This window comes from Condylura cristata, unplaced genomic scaffold (genome assembly GCF_000260355.1).
Source record: "Condylura cristata isolate star-nosed mole 26May11 unplaced genomic scaffold, ConCri1.0 scaffold00004, whole genome shotgun sequence".
Taxonomy (NCBI): domain Eukaryota; kingdom Metazoa; phylum Chordata; class Mammalia; order Eulipotyphla; family Talpidae; genus Condylura; species Condylura cristata.
In genome coordinates this window covers 33992986-34013111 of record NW_004567105.1, presented here as the reverse complement: position 1 = coordinate 34013111, position 20126 = coordinate 33992986, and the positions used below count along the sequence as shown (strand labels likewise).

The following is a 20126-nucleotide window of genomic DNA, read 5'->3' as shown; positions in this document are numbered from 1 at the left end:
CCCAGAGAAGCAAATTGAAAAAAAAATCACCAAGAACAATGCAAACTATGCACAAGATTAATTAGTAATTACTTTCAAAACTTAATGCAGCCTATGCTGACTATAGCTCCAGAGGTGGGCTCTCCTTACCCAGGAAAGGGCCTTAGAAATGCAAAGAAAAATCTAGTAATAAAGTACAGTATTAAGTAAACTGGTCTCGTATTCTTGTAGTCCACACTCTCATGGAACATCTTGTTGGGGTGTGAGAGGTTTGTTTTATGTAAGTAGAATGAACAATCACCTCAAAACCTCTCATTGAAAGCACCTTTTGGGCCCTCCCTGGTGGCGCAGTGGGTTAAAGCACAGTACTAAGAAGCTAAAACCACTTCAGCATTAGTTTGATCCCCATGCTGGAGGTGAGCCACATGGTGCAGCAGACCTCTCCTGACCCGCCTGCTGCTCCCCTCAGCAGTGTACTTTGTCAGTCCGCTTGTTCTGTTCCCCACTCTGTCTCTCACAAATCTTCTCTTTGCCCCTGCACCTCTGGCCTGTACCCCAGTTCTGTATGTATAAGTAAATAAGTCTTAAAAAAAAATAAAGCACCTTCTGAACAGGAGTGTAAGGGACCAGGACAGAGAGTAATTATAATAAAGTAAAAATCAAAGTCAACAGGCAACGATAAGCCAGAGTTATTCTGCAGGAGTGGGGGAGGGTAGTAGGATCAAAACAGGAGTGGGTCAAGCACAAGGGACCATGGTGACGGCACACCGATGAAATGGTGGTGGGAATTCCATGGGAACTACAACAGAGATGAAAAAGCATACATTGTACACAAATGAAGAAAAATATAAAAATATATAAACTTTTCAAAACGCACCTCCTGCACTGTACCTTGCTTACTCTGCTCTACTAGCCACGCCACTTCTACCTCAGGGTCTTTGCACTGGCTGTTCCTATTTGTAGAATACTCTTCCTTCTGATGTTCATATGGTTTTTATGTCTTGACTCAAATGTCACATCAGGAGGCTGTCCTTGATCACCCCATCTTAAGTAGTGCCTTCCCCACACCACTCTGTAAACTGACATTCTCCTTTAATTGTCTTCATAACACTGAGTATGCATCTACTTATGTATCTGTTTATTGTCTCACTTTACCAACAGGAGTCAAGTTACACTTCTGAATAGCAAAAGGGACAGGAATCAAAGCAAAGAGACAACCTACTGAATGGGAGAAAATATATGCACACCAAATAACTGATAAGGGACAGATATCAAAGATCTATAAAGAACTTCCACAATTCAACAAAAACAAAGCAAACAAGCCCATCAAAAACTGGGCAGATGAGTTAAAAGGAAACTTCTCCAAAGAAGAAATGCAAATGGCCAAAAGACATATGTTCAACTTGTTATCAAGGAAATGCAAATCAAAACCACAATGAGATCACACTTCATTGTCTCTGAGAATGACCCATATTAAAACAAAACAAAATTTGAAACAAGTGCTGAAGAGGATGTGGGGGAAAATGTGCTGATGAGAATATAAACTTATAAAACCACTATGGAAGGCTGTATGGAGGTTCCTCAACACTAAAAATGCATCAACCATATGATTCAGCAATTCTAATAAGGACACAAAAACACTAATTCAAAAGGAAACTCCCCTTTTATGTTTTTTACAGCACTATTTATAATAGCTAAGATTTGGAGCCAACCTAAATGACCTGAATAGAGATGAATGGATCAAGAAGATGTGGTGTTCATACACAATGGAATATTACTCGGCAGTAAAAAGGCCAACATATTCTGTTTGCAGCAGCTGGATAGAGCGAAACGGATTACACTTAGCAAATAAGTCAGAAGGAAAAAGAGAAATATAAAGTGGTTTCACTTATAGGTGGAAGATAGGGAAATGAACAAAGAGTCAGGAAAAAGGTGAAACTTTCATGCAAACCACAGATTTGAGCCATACAGTAGGGGAGGGGAAGAAAGAGAGGTGAAAACAGGAGAGGGAAGAGGTAATAGATCATGGGTGCTATGGTGGTGGGAGAACTACAGGGAATACACCTGACGAGAGAAATTAAATGTTGTACAAACATGAACAAGAGAACACATTTTTTTTATAAAACAAGTTTAACTCCAGAGATAGAGGAAAACTGCCATGTAAACTGCCACCACCCAGTTTATCTCCCAATCAGCAGGTGCTCAATACACATCTATGAATGAATGAATAAAATCATTGTGCATTTCTTTTTTGAAAATAAGCTTACTTCCTTTGAAACAAAACATTTAAAAGCTACATTTTCACACAGGTAATATAGTGTCACACAATCCTTGAGGATGTGAATATTAATGTTCTGTTCCATTTTATAAACTGCTAAAAAAGAATATGTGCAAGTTTCTGCATAGATTCTAATTTAACATAAACAGTACATGTACAGGAACTCAATTTAACAACACAATTCTTTTTTCTTTCAAATGGTTTTTCATCCTGACAGAGTAGCCCATATGTCCTCCACATATGGACATTTAAAAGATCTGTTTCTTCAAGGATCCAGCTTTGAACCATATTCCCACTAGAGGCTCAATAACTGTTAACTTTTGGTGAATTGTTGCTATGCAATTCTCCTGCAAACTCTCTCTAGTGGAAAAGCACAAAAAGGTCTACCTTGCTTTTAGAGCAGAAAAAAAGGTCTTATATAGTACAAACACTCCAACTATATCTCAGGTTAATACACAGGTTCGACACACAAAATAAACAAGGGATTGTTTTTCTATTAAAAAGATTCTGTTTGCAGTACAGAGATAGCCATCAAAATAAATCAATGTTCATACTTCTCTAGAGAGAAAAACTATAAACTATCTATTGTTTTCTACAATTCTCATGGTGGTGCCTGACCTGCAGAAGATTCAGCAGCTTTAGCACACAATTCTCTGGTGGACTGTTGGCCATCTTTGAGCTAAGGAATCAGCATCTGTCCTCATTAAAATTTTTATCATAAGTTTCCAAACCTTCAATCTACTATTAAAATGATCTCTAACATTCATGCTCTAAAATAATTAGAAATCAACACCATAACAAAACATATCACCTGTTATAAAGATGTAGCTGCATATTCAAATGTATGGCAATACCCAAATATTGAACACTTATGTTCCTGTGTCACAGTTAAACTTTTATGCTGTTTGAGGCAAGTAAGAAAAATGATGAAATTCATGAAGTGTTCTCTTATTGATATTTGAAATCAAGGACCTATTCTGCAGTTAATGACCTAGTGTCAATTGGATATTAGTAACTCTAGGTCTATTATTAAAACTATACTCATAATGTATAATTATCACATTTCAAACATATGCATTTCATGAGAATATAACACAACCCAACATTTATATAAAATTTTACAAAGCACTTTCACATATTTTTGAAAGCCATTTTCATACTCTTTCATGTGGCAACACAAATTAACACATTTCTGTTTTATGGAGAGACATAAGCAACAGGCATTGATTTTTTTATTTTATTAATTTCATTATTAATTCAATGTTTATTTTTAACTATTGAGTGCCAGATATGTCTGTCATTTTGCTGGGTGCTGTGGATACCAAGAGGAGTAATGGATGATGTCCACTATAGCAGTGACTATTCAATTATGGAAAGAGTAAATGCATTTTTGCACAAAGCATGCAATAAACTGTGTGTGTGTGAGAGAGAGTATATATGTGTGTGGTGCACACATATAGCAACTATAAGGAAGAGGACCTGGAACAAAATGGAAATTTCGGAATCTTCTAGATATAAGGTTGAATGAGCTCAGCAAAGGAGTAAATAAATAGGAATAGAAAAGAGAAGAAATCCATTTTCATCTATATGACAAGTGTGTTATATAGAAATAATATACATATGCATTATATCTACAAGCATGTCACATATATCATTTAATCTTCTTATATATGTCATTAGTTAGACACTTAAACACAGCTAAATACTCATGCTGGAAAGAATGCTATAATTCATAAGAAAATAAAAGCTTAATATGAAGATACATAGTCACTTTCCTAAAAACACAGAAATAGGATCAAGTTTCCAACTGTGATGTAAGATCCATGACCTTACATGAATTGAGTAGTATTTGGGGAAAAATGGTTTCTATGCCATAATATGAAAGCAGACTTGATTTTAGCTACAGGAAGCGACCTTCATAACTGATTTGAACTGCCTATGTTGAATATCTGCCGGCCAGAGAGTTTGAAGTTTGCCTGAGTGTTGAGGAGTTCTTGCTTATCTAGAATTCCCAAGGTAAAGAGGTAAAGCCTGGAAGCAACAAAATAGCTAGTTTCTAGGATTAATTTCTAAGAAAAGGTGATCTCAAAATAAACCAACTCAAAAACAAAAACTAGCCCTCAGAGCAAGATCCTATGGAAATGAAACTATGCTAAGATTCTCGAAAAAAAGAGAAAGGTGGAAGAGAAACCTAAACAGACTACACCTGCTATTTTCAAGTTGACTCAGGGCATTTTTACCTAGAAAATTCATCTTTATTGAAACCTCAGAGGAACGTCATTTGAATGCCAGACATTATATAACATATTTACACTCACTATTGTTTAAAATTTCCCTGACATGATAGCAAAGATGAGGTGATTTATACACTATTTTTCTCAAACAAGTATTTTTCTTAGTCTCACTTAGCTTGCTTTAAGTACTACAAAATTTCAAGTGTGTTCAATGGCCAGTGTCCTGTTACTATAATCTTAATCTATTTTTCTTTACATCTTTGCTATTAGCATATTTTAGATAAATGATTAACTCATTCTAAAAATGGTTTTTAACACTTCATATAACTATTCTAACCATTCATATATATATGTATATATATATATATGTATGCATGTATCTGTATGATGCATGCATGTACGTATGTATACACACACACGTACAGTGGTGAAATTTTGGCCAGGCAATAAGATTCAGATGAAGTATGGCCCTTTTCTTTTCCATAAATAACACTGTAGTTTTTGCCATGCTCAGTTCAGATAAATAATTAAGTCCTAATATTCTAATATATTCATAACCTGTGCATTTAGAATGACACTAATTGTGTATGTCATCCTTAAAAGAATTAAAGGATATCCAAAAACATTTTCAGTGTTTTGTGTTTCAAATGAGGAACCAAGTTACAAAAGATCCAGATTCATTCTTTGAATATAGACTCAAAATGTCCTTTTAGAGAAGTTATCCTTCAAATCATGGCTGAGTAATAGTGACTAATTTTGCTGTTTGTTCTGTACTTTTTTTTTTTAATTGAGGTAATCTTAGCTTGCAACACTGTATATGATATAGAATAATAGGTTCATATTTCATTAGATCTATATTATCACACCACACCCATCACCAAAGCAGCCACATCTTCCATGATAATCCATGGGCTCCTCCAGCCAATCTTGATAACTCCTTTGTAATTTTTCAGGTCGCTGTTTTAGGCAGGAATCATGCTTCCTCCCTCTCCCTCTTCCTCTCTGCATTTCCCGCCCATTCCTTACTCCACACTGGCACCAAAGGGGTGCATAAGTAAAGCACCATATGGAAGAATTGCACATAAACTATTTTAACTTTAAATTTTCAAATTAACATATGGGGGTTACAATGGGGATGGGCATGGGAATGGAGACTCTAACAATTTTATGTGAACTTTTAAGCTGACGAGAGTAGAAATTCTGTGATCTGTCCTCTGAGCACTAACAGCTGAAGGAAGAAGAGTAGACACATTTTCTTTTTATGTTGGATGGATTATTTCATGCTGCTTTCCCCAAATTTTAAAGCTCACACATCTGCCTGCCTCCTCCGAGGATTTGGTAAAAGTTAGCAAAACAAAACAAACCCACCTATTTAAAAAATTTCTCTTTCAGGCCCTCCCAGGTGTGCAAAACTATCACTCATTTTCTTCATAAAAACAAAAAGAGTGGGAAGCCTGGGTTTCTCGGTGTGTTCTTGCATTAGGGGGTCAGTTTCCACTATGGTTACTGCTCTACCTCTTCCGTTATCACACTGAGACAAGGTAAGACTTTTTGTCATGTTCATTGATCTCTTTTGCCTTTGATTCCATAAAGAGGAACTACCTATGAGTCAAACTGTACAACCTTGGATTAAAGCCCAAGCTATTAACACTTTTTCAAAGCGTATGCCATAATACTACTGTCAGAATCCATGTGGACAAGAGTGCTTGTGTGACAGATCAAATTCTAATTCAAAATGATGCAGCACCCCCTTTCTTGTTAACCTCTATCAAGATAACTTTATAATGTTTTGAGATCAATTGGAATTATGCCCACAGATTCTGCAAGTTGAACGATGACCTTATGCCATTGTTTTAGTATCAGGACATAGTGACTACTACTACCACAAAGGATGTACTTAGGTCTGTGTTTGGCAGATGTTCTTTAATATATAAATAAAAACCTACACCTCCCCTCAAAAGTTTACTCATTCTGCTATCTAGGGAGAGCTATTCTTTGTACAGAATTTAATTTGTCAGGTCCTTAGGAAGTAGCTGTACTGTGTGCAGTGTGTGAGGCTTATCTGCCTTTTTCACTGTCTGGGTGGCTAATTGGTATTGGCTGCCTTTTAAATGTTATGAATTCAAATCATCTTTTTCATGCTTCATGGCACAGAATTTAGTGTTTCACAGACATTCATGTGAAGCAATTTGACAGATTCAAAATTCAGATAGCTCTGCACTTTGGAGGGGTGTGTGGAGCGGAGGAGGGAAACTAGCTATAGACAGGTGCGCTTAATATTTCTATGTGATGGGGAGGATAGGAAAAGAGTTGGTCAGATTCTTAAGTTTTCTAATGGGACACAAATTTTGTTTGTCAGACATTTCTACTATAAAGCATAATGGTCTCACTTCATCAACAATACCAGAGAATACAAGCACTGGAGGCAATTCTCAGAAAATTTACCTGAATTTTTGAACCCTCTGGTACTTGCCAAGCATGCATTTGAAACAACTAGTTTTGAAAGCTACTGTGTAAGAATTTGCTAATGACTGGTTCTTCTATGCCCACTATGACAAAACTTCCATGTGATAAACTTATTTCTCCAAATCTGGTTTCTGCAGCAATAGTATAACTTGAAAATACGCTCCATTTTCAAAAAAGGGGAAAATACTGGGTAAGATAATTTATTTCCTATTGGATTTTAAGCATCTTTAATATGCTAAGATAGATTTGAATCTATAAAATGGAGATTACAGCTTGTTGCATTTTCCAGAATGGACCCATTTTTGATAGAATAGCTATTAACATCTAGCATAATTGGTTTTTCTGAAGAACAAAGGTTGGGAAAAGCTCCAGAAATCAATATGTCCAGACTCTGCTACCTGCATTTCATGAAGAAATTACTTCCCTGTGTTTGATCTAAAACATCATGCTCTTGGCTTCTATAGTGAGTCAATAAGAGCAAGCATTTTTAAAATAACTTTTCTTTTTGCCATAATCTGAAAATGGCAGCTAACATGCATTAGCTAAACATTTATAGTGTACAAATTCTTTCTAGGATTTGTAGTTAGGTGTGATTATCTCTCCTGGTTTATAAGTGGGCAGTGGGATTTAAAATACAAAAAAGAGCTTATGCTTTCTCCCTTAAATGCCAGGGAGTTCAAACTCAAATGTACCTTAATATAATAACAAATATTCTGGGGTGTGAGAAATTTTCTTTCTAAATTATGTTTTATGTTGTTGTGTCATAGTTGGAGACCTTTATATTTAGCTGGGTTGCTACAACTGAGTTAATAAATTCCATCCCAGTAAAGGTGGTGAAGAACATAAAGTGTGAGGTTAATTGACGTAAGTTACACAGAATATCAAGCTACATACCTCAATAGTGGTAAAAGCAGAAAGAAAGGGTAGATGTTATTATTAATAATTTTAATATTATTTTGTCTTTCTACTAATGTTAATGGTACAGAAGACTAAAAGATAAAAAGTCAAAGTTCCCTCTTCCAATATTTTTGTTCTTCACACTCATTCCTCAACAGGAAACAATTTTTACTGTCAGCCCAGTCTTTAAATTTCTGAAAATACCAAAAGTTATGATTTTTTCACTTATCAGTTTAAAACTGATCTGTTCATGTTCTCTGTGAAAGAGAAATTCCTTTCTTTTTGCACGGTTATCTCCTTTCTCTTCCTCTCTGTTTGGTAATTAACATCGGTCCTTACATTCATTATATTTAGCATTGTCGCTACTCTTGTTTTATGAATGCAGAACATTCTTTAATATTTCAAAGGCTACTAATGAGAACTTTCAAGAATATATCTTTTATTCTCAAATTGCCTCTTCTTTCTCAGGTCGGTAGTTAGTCCTCAAATGTCAATGATCATTGGTTTGGTTTATATTAATAAAGAACGGGTTGCTTCATCAAAGTACCCAGTGTGGAGTATAAAGATTTTTTTAAAGATTTATTTTTTTTATGCATACAGAACTGGGTACAGGCCAGAGATGGAAGGGCGGTGAGAGGATTCACCAAAGAGAGAGTAGGGAGCAGAACAGGCAGGTGCACTGAAATCCACTGCTGAGGGGAGCAGTGGGAGAGGCAGGAGAAGTCTGCTGTGCCATGTGGATCACCTCCTTGGAGGGGGATCAAACTTGAACTGAAGTTGCTGCTGCTAGCTTGCAGTACTGTGCTTTAACCTGCTGTGCCACCAGGGAGGGCTTAAAGATATTTGTTTTTTTTAAGCAACTCTACCTCAGAATGATAGAATATGTTTTACTGGAATGTCTCAGGTTGGGAAAATAGAACACAGATGTTCTCCTGCCTATTCCATGTTAACTCCATGCTAAACAGGGGAGGCTTTATTTAGAGGGTTTGTTACCATTGTATATCTATGAACTTCTAAAAGACTGGTTTTCTAGTTTTAGATTAGGAAGCAATACTAAAATGGTTAAAGAAGAAAGGGAGGTTGACTTTCATCGCCGTTCCATTCTTCAAAAAAAAAAAAATTACCTTGATTTCTATCTTTTTCTCCTATCTTCCAAACTACATAAACTTGGAGCCCATCGGTAGCTCCGTTGCTAGGAAAGTTGGCGCCTCCCTCCACTATTCTTTAGTCATTCTGGGGCATAATGGTTTACTTACTTTCCCCCTTTCAGAAATTTCTGAAAATGTACCTTGCTATCTGTTCCTTCCAGTTTTTGAATTGCTATTTTGCCTTCATGCTAACATTTGGGACATAGCCAAGGGAAGTTATTGGTCATTGTGTCTCGTGCCTCTAATCCTTATATAAATTTTAACATCTGGGAGGCATATATTTAAAATGGACAAATCCCACCTACATAAAAATATCATCAGCAATTACAACTCTTAAAAACTGTCTTGATTTTGGGACTTTATAACTGAATCATCACAGTTTGTGAACCAAATTTACCATTAAACCATTTAGAAAACAAAGGCAATATATTAAATTTATTTTTGATCTGTTTAAGGTCACCTCGCTTTACAGAATGGGAAAGATTTGATTTCATCAGAAACTCTGTGGGGTCCTAGATATCCCCCAGACTGAGTTCAATTGGGAATTTTGTCATGCAGAATTTAACAACAGTTTGTCCTTCAGCCTCCAGTTCCCCAGGGCTGTTCTTGGCCACCTGCCAGAGTGTTCTTCCAGACTGCCCTGGGCGGGCTTTGGGAGGAGGAGGGGAAGGAGGAGGGCCTGGAAATCCCCTCTTATTAAGGGATATTGCCAAATTAACAGGTGTTAGAGGATGCTAAAGCTCCTTGGAGCAATTTCTAGGCTAACTCCCTGAGATACTTAAACTTGAAAGAATATTTTAAAATATCAAGAGCTCTGGAGAAAACAAAGGAGTTGTCTGAAACACTCAAGTCCAAATAAAGCAAGCCAATGACAAGCACTAGGAGTCTGACAGTACAACTGAGTGTGTCAGAGCAGTGTGTGTGGAGGAGGCATGGTGGGCTGTGGAGGAGGGGCGGGGGGAGACTGTGGGTGCTTTGGTGGTGGGTGTGGCATGATAACACACAATTGCAGAGGTGTAATCCTGCACCTCTGAATTATATACAGTGTTGTAAAACAATAAAAAATGAAATCATTAAGCACAAAAAAATGAGCACATGAGACTAGTTGATCCAGAGGCCTTTAGAAATTAATGCTAATGTTATCCACTCAACCGATATTTATTGGCATTATCTTTGCACCAAATACTGTGTTCCTTCAAGTGATAAAAAAGGTGAGTAAAGACTATACAAACTGCAAGGAATCAGACTGGTGGTGGTACATCGATGAACAGGTGATCACCACCTCATTTAGAAGCATAGAGAATGACAGCCGCAAGTTTCATGAGTTCTTGTAGCACAGGCACCGCCATGTTCAGTGGTGTGTTGGTAAATGTTTAACAACTGGCTGCCTGCGGGTTTTGGGGGGAAGTCCTGATTGATGGCATTCGCCAGTTTCCATGGTGTGAATATTCATATGATAGCACTTTCAAGTTGCCAACACGATGTCTTTGAATGTGAAGCTGGTGAGAGATGAGCAGGAGCAACCATGGCATTGTCTTTCCTCCATCCCGATACATTAAACTTCGAGTACGATAATTAATGGGGTGAAATAATCATTAGCTAACAATCAGGAAGTCATCTATTGTGAGCATTTATGGCATCTGATTTTAATGTCATTTATTTAATTGTAAATTTCTATTACGACAAAGTGGATAGATGTAGAGGGGGATTATATGTTAATGAATCAAGTGAGAGGAGAAAGACAAACACATGACTTCAATCATATGTGGAATAATAAAGAAACAAAAACGAAGGAACAGACAAAGCTAAACCAAAACAAACCCTAAAATCTGACTACAGAACTGAGACTATGACAGCGGGAACTCAGTGGGGAGTGAGCCAGTGTTCTATGGTGGGGGTAGTGGGGTAACATACATCTGAAGGGGTGTGACACTGGATCTCTGAATCACATTGTAAAACAACGTTACCTCAATAAAAGATAATACAATTAAAAAATAAACACATACTGGTTCCTTGTGAAAAAATTACAGCATTTAATAATAGATGTATTTTACAATAGGCTCACAGAACTCTTGCAAATTTAACCATTGGCTCTTTTAAGCCAGAAAAAACTGATTCCAGCATGCAGCTACCTGTCTTTTAACTCTTCCGCTTTTTAAAAATTTACTACTGCATTACTATTGCTATTTTAACTATGCTCTTTTTTCATTTAACTATTTCTATTTGATGCCCTTCCAATGGCAATATTTTTTACTGAGGTAACACTGGTTTGCCACACTGTCTTTGATTGAGGCGAATAGGTCACATCTCTTTAGATGTCTGTCAACATATCACACCCACCACCAAAGCACCCACAGTCCTCAACCACAGTCCACTGGACCCCTCTCCTTCGCTCCCTACTCACCACCTTCTCCCTCTTGTCGTCTCACCTCTGAAATCACATTTCTAGGATATCTTTTGATTGAGTTTTGCCAATTCCATTGTTTTGTTTCTTTATACTCCATATGAGTGAAATCATCCTGTAGTTGTCTTTTGCTGACTTATTTTGCTATACACTATTTAAACAATCTACTGCATTGAGAGAAGGGGAAGCCCTCTTAGCTCTAGAACTCAGAAGGGCAAGAAACATTCCCTTCCATGGTTCTCTGGCACACGCTCCATTCAACAGTTTACAATGAAGTGGACCTCAGAAGGAGAGAGCACTTGATCAGTGCTCCACTAAACAAAACGATACACTGGAAATCCCTAAACGAGTGGTGGTGTTCATAACTCAGCACAGCTGAGGACCAGGATTTGTTGAGGTTTTACTGGTGTTCTGTGCAGTGGAGTATATAAGAGGTTGATTCAGTTGTCATTTTAGAATTACAGCTTAAAACTCTTATTAAAACATGTGTTCTAACATATACCACGCTTCTTTTGATTGCAACCAACAGGAAATCTGGCTCTAATTAGCTTAGGGGTTGAGGGAAGTTTTTGACTAACAGAAATCTGGGGGGAGCGCTCTGAGCTCACTTAAAGCAGGTCTTGATCAGAGGCTCAAGTGCTGGAACAGGGATCTGGTGTCTCTGTTGTCAGGTGCTATTTTCACTTTCAGATGGACTATGTCTTCGAAGTCATAGGGATGTGAAACTGAAATTATCCTTCCTGGAAGGATGAATAAAACTCCTGGATTGTCTCTATGAACTTGCTGAGATGGTAGTTTCCAGACTCATCTGCACCAGAGAATTGCTTGGGGAATTTTTTTATAATTTTAAAGCCTAGGGCAAAACCCCAATCAATTAAACTACATGTTCAGGTTGACATAGGTGTCTTTTTTTTTTTTTTTTAAGTTCCCCAGGTAATTCCAGTGAAGAGACAAATTTAGACACTCAGAGATTAGAAGCTTATAAAAATGAGTTTTTTTTTTTTTTTTTAACATCCTCCTAATTTACTAAAAAAGTCAGGTTAGGTTACTTTTCTAATGGCCTCGCCAAAATCTTTCTATGCTTTTATCTTCCCAATAGCCCTGTTCCGTTTGCTTACCCAAGTTCATATCCCTCTGTACCCATCTGTACTCTGTTCTCACTCTCTCACCCTGTCTTGACTTGCTCTAGGAATTATCCTCTTCAGTTTGAACCTTGTAGTTTCACCTTTATATGGCTCTTGCAGACCTAAAAAATAACAAACGACAACAAAAAACTATCTCCTCAGGCTTTCCCTGGTGGCACAGGAGGTTGAGTCACAGCACTGTGAAGCTATCCACAGCCACTGCAGCATGAGTTTGACCCCCAACCAGGGAGCTGACCCACACAGTGCAGCAGACCTCTCCTGTCTTGCTCACTGTTCCCCTCAGCAATGTATTTCAGTAGATCTGCTTGTTCTGCTGCCGCTCTGTCTTGGGTGAATCCTCTCAATGTCCTCTCCCAATTCTCCCCCCTCCCCCGGGCCACTCCTCTGGCCTGTACCTCAGTCCTTGTATGCATAAATAAATAACCCCATCTCCCCTCTCTCCTATACTATAATATCCTTCCCTACAGTCAGTGGTCCCACCCTTCATTACCCCTACAGATTACAGCCTGGCTCAATGTCAACCTTGACTGTGGCCTGGTGTGTGCCTACAGCCCTCAGATCTGGTGCTGGACAGTGCTGTTCTGCAGAAACTCTCCTCTCAAAGGTCAGCAATGATCCACTTACAAAACCACCAAATGGCTGTTTCTTGCTCACTGAAGGCTGATTTTTGCCCTGTTTGAAATATTGTGCTCACTTTGATTTTTGGTTATGACAGCATCCAAATACTGCTTTCCTCACTGTTGTTCTTTCTTCCTTTAGTAGCTTAAAAGTGTCTTTGATAGGTGGGGCAGAGAGACATCCTAAACACAGTCCTCAAGAAATATGGTGATTTTGAAAAATGTTTATTTATTTATTTATTCACACAGAACTGGGGTACTGGCCAGAGGTGCAGGGGTGGTAAAAGGATTTACCAGAGACAGAGTGGGGAGCAGAACAGGCAGAATGATGAAGTACACTGCTGAGGACAGCAGCGGGCAGGTCAGAAGAGGTCTGCCATGCCATGTGGATCACCTCCAGGGTGGGCAGGGATTGAACTCATGCTAAAGTGGCTTTAGCCTCCCAGTGCTGTGCTTTAACCCATTGCGCCACCAGGGGGGTCCAAAATGGCGATTTTTAAAGTGAAAATACACTAAGGCTGCAACATTTTAAAATACAAAAAATTCTTGAAAGACAGTCAACACCATAATTTTTAGAGTGAAAAGCTGGAAATCAACTACAGAAATGTTAATGTTCATTTAGTACCGTGTACTAAATGAAGAGCGTAACGTTCTCCTATGACAAGGATGAGCTAACATACACAAAGTGTGTGTGTAACTGTAAGGGGAAAACAGAGGGCACAGACATGTGTCCCCTGTGTACAGTGCAATGTCAGCTCCTCTAAAAAGCATATAGAATAATTGGAAATCAACTTGCTTCTCTCCCATTATAACACTGGCAACCACCTTTAGTTGATAAAAGATTTTATCTTTTTTCCTAACTCATCATATTTTTCTTCACATGATTAGTCATTTAATAATCTGGTTTGAATAATTAAAAGAAGTCCCCCTTCCCCATTTTTGAATAGCCCATGAAATGGTCTGAATTTAGGTGGTTACCATGGATTAAAAATTGAGACCATTTTGCTGTACAGCCGTTGTAAAGATAAGAACAAAGCTCCTCATATTCTTGAAAAGTGAAGTAGCATTCTTCAAGAGCTAAATGTAATAAAACACCTGGGATACAGCTTTTCTTTTAGATATATGTGGTATCAAAACTACTAAGTGTAGAAGAAATTTTGCAAAATCATTTTCTGCAGATTTAATAAGGTATAGGTTATTAATTTTTAGTTTATTTTACAATTCTAGTGTATGTGAACAAAAAAATATTCAGGAGACGAAAACTAGAGGGTAAAGGAAAGAAGGACCTCAGTGGTGACCCCTCTGATATTCCTAGAAATTGTCAGGATACCACATTTTCCTTCTTCCAAATAATGGGAAATCATAAAAATTACATTTTCTGCCAGAATAAAGTGAATTTACTAAGATAAGACAATCAAATAAAGCAATTGAATTGATGTGAAAATGATTTTTTTTTACAGCTAATGCCATAAAACCAGATCAATTCCCCCCCTGATTCTAAATTTATAGGTTAGAAAAATGAGATTTTTCTTTGTCATACAGGACAAAAAAAAAAAAAAAAAAAGGAGCTGGGGCCAGGAGCATACAATTTGTGCTCAAGCATTTTGTATCTCCATCTACCAGAGTGAATGCTGGAGATGGGTCACTTGGGTTGATTTCTCAATTACTTTAGGTATGCAGGTTATGATTTCTCTCCCTTTCTTCAAAATAAGTGTAGTGTGTAGTGACAAAACAAACAAGCCTATTCCCAAAGTATATAAGTTAATGCATTTGAATGCCTATCCTGAAGAGGTCTTTTTTTCGCCTTTTCCTTCCTGATCAGTCACAATCAACTCAAACCTGCCACACTGAAAGTCTAACCAGATATAAAGTGTCATATCACAAGGCAGGAAAGTTCTCAGCCCAAGTGCAAACCTGTCCAGAGCACTGAAGCAGGAGCACAGCAAGAAATCCATCATAGCCACCGCCACCAGCAGCTCTGGTGGTCCTGTCTGGACACACACTACCTTCAAGTGAAGTCAAAGGATTCTGGCCACGGCCCTAGCAATAGGGGGGACTCCCAATAGAATGGGGCAATCTTATTTTGAGGAACAGCTTTCAAGTGCTGGTTACTCTCTTGATAAAATGTTTGTAGACTGGTATAGGAAATAAATATGCTAGCTGTGATGGTATGAAATTATAAGGTAGAGGCAATGGAAAAAAAGATATGTTTCCAGGTGAGGTGTGAAAACGGTTGGAGAGTTACTGGGGTGGAGAGACACAGTGAAGCTCTTCCAGATGGTAGGATCTGACCGAGGAGGCCAGCCAGGTCAGCAGGAAGAGCGAGGATGGGGAACCCAGCAGACGAAGTTCTCCACCCAGATGAAACCCAATTCTGAGTCATATCACGAAGTGGGTGAGGAGCCATTAAAGGAGCTGGAGGAGCTTCGAGACAAAGTCCAGACAGATGGGGAAGTGCAGAGGAGAGGGACCTGAAAGGAAAGCATGAGGCTCCCGGAAGAAGGACGATCAAGTTCATTGCAATGACACTGAACTCAACAGCTGATAAAGACTTCCTTGGATTAAAAGAATGTCGCCAAAAGGAAGAGATAGGGAATATTTCCCTCTTCCATTAAGACAGAAAAATTAAATGTATTGTTAGAGTTGATTGAGATTACACACAGAAGATGAGTTTCTGAATAGAAAATTGTTTAAACAGTGAAGTGTCAAAGACTCAGCGTTTAAAAGGGACTTAGAGGTCACTTGGCTAATTCTTTGAAATATTATCAGACACACAGTGAGGTTGTTTTTGGTGAGAATAAGTTTGCTGGGTGCCTTCAGTCCTCTCAGGAGACAAGTCTGACCTTCTCTTTCAAATATGATTCCATAATTGGGGGAAGAGTAGAAAAACCTGCAAGGAAGAAAATGTGGGCGTGATAGGAACATAAAGCCTTTTTTTTAACCCTGTTCAGAGCAGGGGGATAAAGTAATGCTCATGAATTCCCAGGTGGTTGAAAAGAAGAAATGATATGGAGGTTGGGAGAAGAAACCCAGAGGACAAAGAGCAGCAGGGAGAAAGAAGAGCGAGCACAGCAGGGAGCAGTTGTATGCCACTCACTAAGTTTCATTCTGTTACCTGGGGGGGCCTGGGGGGGGGTGGGTTGTAGATCCTCAGGGCTGCCTGTAATGAGCTAATGGGAAAGGGGCAGGAACACTTAATTCTATTCTAGGCTACCTGTGCGGACAGACAGGCAGAGGAAGTGAGGACAAGTAGAAAATAAAATGGCAGAGATATAGGAGGCTGAGAGACAAAGTGAATGAGGAGCAAAAAAAAAAAAAAAGGTGGTGGTGGGGGAAGCAGAGCCCTCCCTGTGGTTGGTCAGTAGATATTTACTGGCTGTTGACTTTGGTAGATAGAGTAAAGCTCATGAAAGGAAAAACACCACTGCCAGGGGGACATGATCTCTGAACTAAAAATCGGTGGCAGCTGAGAAAGCTGTGGAGCAACACCAGTTATCACTGCAGAGAATGACTCTTTGCATAGGAGGCCAACCAGTTTCAAAGGAGGAAAAATGATCTAGCCATGACAAGAGAAAGCGGACAAAGCCTTTGCAAACCAGGAAAATATATTCCCTCCTCACAGAATCTATTCCCCTCTTTTGCTGCCCTGCAAAGCCATAGCAGGACTCGCCGAGGTAAGGAACAGTGTAAGTGCCAAGAAGTCTAGTTCTTGCTCAAGAAAATTTCTGTGTCACAAGTAGCTAGAAAGCAGGAAAAACAAACAAACAAACATTTTTTGGATTTGGCTGCAAGGTGAGGAAATCAGAAGGCAGTCTCATTCTGGAGGAAGGGAAAAAAAAACAGAGGCAGAAAGTAGCAGTTGTAGATTTCAATCATTAGATGGGAAAGAATCCTTTTGACAATGCCAATCTCTTGGTTGTATAAAATTCCTATCTTAATGGCAGGGGCAGGTCTTTGGAGTGAAGGTTATTTTCTTGTTCTTGTTCTACCTTGGTAGGGAGCCAGTAAGGCAAAAAGAGCTGGAAACAGTTGCTTGAAGCCTAGATAATAATAATAAAAAAGACTCAATTCCCAAGATGGAGAAATACTAAGTTCACCTCAAATATGTGCTGTGATAATTCTGTGGAGTATGCTCCTAGGTGGAACGATCAGAGGATTTGTGGATAAAATGTGTATTTCATAGTTTTTTAAAAATGATTTCTCAGAGAACTCATTTATTATTAAAACATCATGATTAAAGTGTTTGATATGCCTATAAAAGTTCCACTGCAGGATTCTACTGAAAAAATGGCAGTGGCTGGCATTCATAGTAGGTACTCAATTGATATCTGTTAAATGGACAATAGGTGGTGGAATTAAACATCTAAAAAGCAAGTAAATACAAGAATGTGAGTGTATATGTAAAATAGTTTCCCTTTAGGGGCCTCCCTGGTGGCGCAAGATATTAAGCCACATCACAACGAAGCTATCCGCAGCCACAGCAGCAAGAGTTTGATCCCCGGCCAGGGAGCCGACCCACATGGCCCAGCAGACCTCTTCTGTCTTTCCCACTGCTTCCCACAGCAGTGTATTTCATCAATCTGTCTGTTCTGCTCCCCACTCTGTTTCTGGTGAATCCTCTCACCTCCCCTGTACCTCTGGCCTCTACTCCAGTTTTTGTATGCATAAATACAATAAATCTTTACAAAACTGTTTTCCTTTCATTGCATCCTTCCCTCTTTAAGATAATTCAAAAGATATTGCAATTGCAACACTGATTTTTCATGTGGGTGACATCAACCACAAATTTTAATTGCAGAAAAATGAAACAAATTGCTTCCCTCCCCTTTGAGGATCTGGGTAAAATGCTAACTCGAAGGGTTGATCCCTTGGTACAGAGAAATTAAGCACTGAATAAGAGCTCAAAAGTCCTACCCTCTTTCCACTAGACAAATCCAATTCTTTTAACAGTTACTGAGTGTCCACTAGGCACAGGGCACTGTGCTGACTAACTGGAGAAGTACTAGGTACAGCCATCAAGAGTGTAAAGATGTGTGTGTGTGTATGTGTGTGTGTGGCCGATGAGGGTAGGAGTTGTGAGGGCTAGGGTAGATGGGAGAGGTGAGAGAGATAGAGACTTGACTGATACACATATCCACACAGTGCACACAACAAAAGCAAAGATGAACAACAACAAAAAATAGAATGATATATACTTCTTGGTTTTATGCTTAGGCGCAAGAACTCAATGAATGCACTTTGGCACAAGAGGTAGCCTAGGTGGGACTTAGACCTTGGAAGGTCTGTAAGTGGATGGCAAGGCAGGCATTGCATTACTCAGGCAGGTCACTGCCAACAGTTGAACATCCAGTCAAAGACACACCAGAGCCAAATTATGGCAGATTGATTCCATACTGAGATTTTGTGATCAACTGGCAGTCTTGAGCTAAATACCAAATCGAAAAAAGCAGATTTAAAGATCTTGGGGGAAAATATGAAATAGTAACTACCAAAAAAGGCATAATACTTTTCTCACTTTGATTTTTTGCTATTGCTAGATTTTCAGCAGCACTGCCAGTAAACAGTTCTAGCTTTTTTCACTACAAGAGAACAATCCTCCATAAAACTCAGAAAAATGAAAAAAGTGGTAAAATTTGTAAGCACTAAAAATGCTGAGGTTCAATTTCATCCTAGTGTACAGGATTTATAATCACAATTGCTAATGTATATGAATAGAAAATATGGATTGTCCCATGATTATAGTGTCAGAGGAGCATCAGCTTCTCAACATCAAAGTAAGTAAATACTAAAATCAGCTACGAAAAGGGCTTTACGGATTAAGAGATCTGTCTTGAAAAATCTTGGCCAAAATCATTATGAAAAGTGCAGACTTTTAATAATGATTCATAAACAGGAATTGTACATTTGCACCAACAGCGGAGGGGAGGATAAAGTCAAACAGGATTCACTACCCCATGCTAACAGCCTAATTTAAAATGGATAGTCGTTCCTCTATTTGCCCCAAAGTACCTTTTAAAGGACTTGCTTTACTATCCAAACAACTTGCAAACACATTCAGTAAGTTTGGGCGATAGTATTTATTCTCTTTTCAGTTATTGACTGAAGGTCTATTTCTCACTATTTGCTTTGTGCTCATTCTTCTGCCAAATAAAATATTAATTGCATTTTTAGCTGCACTGCTGGTGATCAAAGAACTCTGATATGTCAAGCTAAACTGATAGAAATAGCATCCATTAACATATTTATAGGTTCAGAGCTTCTAGAGCATAATTACATCCATTAATTACTTGACAGTCCTCTATATTACAAGCTAAAAAAGAAAGGCATTTACAGCTACACAGTTTGACTCAGAGTGAAGTTTCTTTTTTAATAATAAATTCTCTCTAAAAAGGATCCTATTTCAAGGAAATAGTCTCACATATATATGCATGGAATACAAGATTTTTAAAAGCAACCTTTCACTAACTTTGCAATAGAATGCCCACTAAGTGAATGAGAAGAAGGTGCAGAGTGATTTCAAAGAAAAGCAGGGTTTAAATATTACAGACTTAATTAATATCTTAAGAGTTCTAAGACCATTTCCAGTCAGTAATTCTTGGTAAGATACAGATCAAAGATTTTGGACTTTCAAATAAACTTCTTCAAATATCACATAAGACCAAAAGCCTTTCAATTTATACACATCTCTGAACAGGCAATGCTAACGCATTAAAAAATTAAAGCTGTCCTGGGAAAAAGCTCAAGAGATGTTGGAAATTAATAGAATCAACAATTATTCTGTGCAACCACCAGCTGTGTCAGCTGTGTGAGTCGTGGAGCTGCCAGCTGCACCCAGACATGTATCAGAGAAAGGACAGTCACACACACTTGACTCCTTGACCAGTTAATCAGCATGCAAAATGACAGTTTCCCCTAATAACTTCAGCTCCGGACCCCAACACATTTTCTTCCCCTCCCC

General features: G+C 38.4%; 1 protein-coding gene across 8 annotated transcripts in view; it reads right to left on the bottom strand.

Moving 5' to 3' along the window:
- GRIP1 (glutamate receptor interacting protein 1) overlaps positions 1-20126 on the bottom strand; it is a 389697-nt gene that overhangs the window by 245773 nt on the left and 123798 nt on the right. The window lies entirely within an intron of this gene.